This window comes from Arachis ipaensis, chromosome B08, assembly GCF_000816755.2.
Source record: "Arachis ipaensis cultivar K30076 chromosome B08, Araip1.1, whole genome shotgun sequence".
In the NCBI taxonomy this organism is placed as follows: domain Eukaryota; kingdom Viridiplantae; phylum Streptophyta; class Magnoliopsida; order Fabales; family Fabaceae; genus Arachis; species Arachis ipaensis.
In genome coordinates this window covers 58637304-58641211 of record NC_029792.2, presented here as the reverse complement: position 1 = coordinate 58641211, position 3908 = coordinate 58637304, and positions in this window count along the sequence as shown.

The following is a 3908-nucleotide window of genomic DNA, read 5'->3' as shown; positions in this document are numbered from 1 at the left end:
CTATTTAACCTAAATTCGACCCCGCTCCCGTCCCATTAAAAATCCGCCCCGGTGCAGGGGCGGGTAATTACTCGCCCTGAGTGGGTAGGAGCGGGGTAGGTATCTATGGGTTGGGGTAGTGTTGCCACTTCTAAATACATTTATAAAACAAACTCTAGAATTTTAGAAGAGGTAAGTGATGGGTGTGCAGAAGTTGGCAAATTAAAAATTGTTCAAACATTTACGTTGTGAGTATAGTTCTTAACTTGCCAGAAATATGTTCCTCAATTTAGAAAGGTGTCACAGAAAATTGAATTTAAAATACTGGAAGTATGAATCCCAGGTCGTCTCCCAACGAGTTGTAGAAAAGTGTGCTACTTTATTAATCAGAGGTTTTCAAAAAAGGTTTGAATTGGGCAAACAGGAATTTAAATTGATGAATTTGAATAATGTAAATAAAAGTCTTGACTGGAAATTGATTAGTTGGAATCCCTATTATTGTTGGAATGTTCTCAGGATTAATTGACAATTAAAGGTTATCCTGTTTAGTTATCCTTCACTAGGTGAAGGAAAGTCAAACAAGTTGGAATGCTATGTCCGTTCACAAGTTGCAATCCACTTAATAAAAAGGGATTGGTGTTAGTGATTAGGAGGCAATCCAACCATAAACCCAATTACAATTTTTTTTTCAAGCCTTCTAACTCAAGGGTTCCTTTCAATCAATTCCCCATCAAGTTAGGGAACTACTTGCTCATTGTGAATGTAAAATTCATAGCATATAAAAAGGAATTAAAGAAAGACATTATAAATAAAGTTAAAATAGTCAATTAAAAATAAAGTGATCCTTGTATTAAATATCCCTAAGAATATTCCAATGGTAAAATTAAACAAAGCAAAGAACATGGAAGATTAAACCAAGTAAAGAAAACGAACTAGAATGACGAAGTCTTGATGAGGTAATAACTCTTCTCAGTGTTCCAATACCAAAAAGTAAGAGAAAACTAAAATTCTAAGAACTATGAATGTGTAGAGAGAAAACCTAGAGGAGGAGCAAAACTAGATCTAAAACTGTGTAGAATGAATATTGTTCTTTGTTTCTGCATGTTCTCTGGCTCTAGTCTGCTGTTCCGGGCCAAAAACTGGGTCAAGATAGGACCCGAAATCGTCCCCAGTGAATCTGCAAATTATGCAGATCGCGCACGTCACGCGATCGCGTCGCTCATGCGGACGCGTCATTCGCGTTTCTGCTTTGCCACGCGGACGCGTCGTCCAGGCGGCCGCGTCACTCGTGCTACTCCATGCCGCGCGGTCGCGTCATCCATGCGGCCGCGTCGCTTCAAATTGCCCTCTTCCGCACGGTCGCGTCATCCATGCGGCCGCGTCGCTTCTCGCTAGTCATCTCCTTAATTTCTTGTGTTCCTTCCATTTTTGCAGGTTCCCTTCTAATCTCCAACTCATTCATGCCCTATAAAGCCTGAAACACTTAACACACAGATCACGGCATCGAATGGAATAAGGGAGAAATAAAATACATAATTAAAAGTCTCTAGGAAGCAAGTTTTCAACCATAAAACATCTTTAGGAAGGAAATATAAATGCATGCTTATTTAATGAATAAGTGGGTAAATATCATGATAAAACCACACAATTAAACACAATATAAACCATGAAATAGTGGTTTATCAACCTCCCCACACTTAATCATTAGCATGTCCTCATGCTTAATTGAAGGAGATAAATGAAATGAGTAAGAACATGTAAAACCTATGAAATGCAATCCAATGCAATCCTATCCCTCACTGATGGTGTATGTACACTCTAGTCTCTCTAGTGTATAGGGTAATCACTCTATCCTTCTCTAATCATGTTTTCTAACTTTTGTTCTTCTCCTAACCAATCAACAACAGTTAATATACCAATGCAAACATCATGAGGTCTTTTCAAAGTTGTAATGGAGCCAAGGTAGGTAGGGATACATGTATGGTCAAGTGAGCTTATAAATTGAATCTTTAATTAACCCAAGCTTCAACCTAACCTATATAACTTGCGTAATCTTAGAATTCATACCTAGCTACCCAGAATTCCCCTTTTACATTCCATACTCATGTATCAACTTTTTATTTTAATTTTTTTATCATATGTGCATTGATCCTTGAATTCTTAATTCAGCATTAGGGTAATTTTGTTCCGTTATTTATTTATTGCCTTTTTTTAACATAAAAATAAACATAGCTTATCAATGCACATAGATTTTTTAATTCTTATAGTTTCACATAAGTATGTATCCAAATTCCCATTGTATTATCATGACATATTCCCTTAATAGCTTTTGTTCCCACAATTTCCCATACTTAACTAGCACACACAATTCTATCTTAAGCTAACCAAAGATTCAATTTGGGATATACAATTGTTTTTCCGCTTAAGGCTAGTAATGTGGTGAAATATAGAACAAATGAGATTTAAATGCTCAAAGTGGTTAACAAAGGTAATTAAAAGGGTAGGCTTAATTTGGATAAGCAAGCTAAACAAATAATGGCCTCAATCATATGCAAGCATACAAATATAATAAATATTGGACATATAAGATAAAACAAAATATAGATTACAATCATAGAGAAGTAAACACACAAGAATAAAATAATTATGGTTAAATAATGTAACCATTCATAAAGGCTCAAATCTCATGGTTTGTGTCTTCTTTAGCTCAAACATCATGTTCCAAATATAACTTCAAGCAAATTTATCATAAAAATTTTGAAAATTAGTGAAATTTTGTTCCAAAGATAGAGTTTTAGAAGAAACTTATTGTATTTTCAATCAAGTACAGCATGCATGAAACTAACCTATTACTATGCAATTTATCCTATTCTATAAAAGAAAGAAAAAAACTAACTAAAATAACCTAATTTATTGGTGCTAGGGAAGAGAAGTTACCTCCGAAAGTCAGGTACTGACTGACCTCCCCACACTTAAAGCTTTGCACCGTCCTCGGTGCCATCTGTCAGGAACAAGGGTGGGCTGGTAGCAGTATCTCCACCGTCGGGACCATCATGGCTCCCTGTGCTGGTAAAGGAAGTGGAGTCCGGGGTGTCTGAGTCCTTGAATTTTCCCTTGAGTAGCTCCTTGAGGTGTTTGAATCGGCGCTCGTTACGGCGCTCTCTTAACTTGGCTTTCTGTTCTTGCCGATCCAACCTTTGGATTATCTGCTGGAGCAGTTCATCAGTTGTAGGTGCTTGTGGTGTTGAAGAAGAAATATCTTCAACTGGAGCAGTAGGAAGGTTTGTAGTGGCTGCTGGAAGTCTGATGTACTTCCCATTGGGGACATACTGATCAACCCGTGGAAGCATGGCTTTGGTGTCTCCAGCTCTGTAGGAAACTCCAGCTGCTGAGACAAGATCTGAGACCAAGGCGGGGAAAGGTAGGTTGCCCGTAATTTGTACGTGTCCCATGGCATTCCGGATATGTCTTGGTAGATTCAGAGGCTGGTCTGTAAGGATACACCATAGTAGAACGGCCATGTCTGAAGTGAAGGAGGACTTGTGAGTGCTCAGAAAGACGTAATGGGACATGATCTATGCCCATACGCGAGCCTCCAAGGTAAGTACTGAAGCTGATATTCCCTTAGGGCGGGTATGATGGTATCCGTAGATCCAACGGCTGCCAGGTACTGCGATAACTCTGAGAACAGCTTCCCAGTCAAATTGGTACATCTGGCGCTTGAGTGCAGCTTCTTGAAAAGCGTCCAATCCTTCTGGAAAAGGTGGAAGACTCAAAGCTTTTTGAATAGCCTCTTCTGTAATGGGGACTTGCTTCTGACGGACAAAGACAGACTACAGGGTAGGCAGGTAGAAGTTAGAGTAGAACTCGACTACCCAAGAAAGATTGACCTGCTTCTGTTGTCTCTGTATGAAACCCCATTGTCTTCG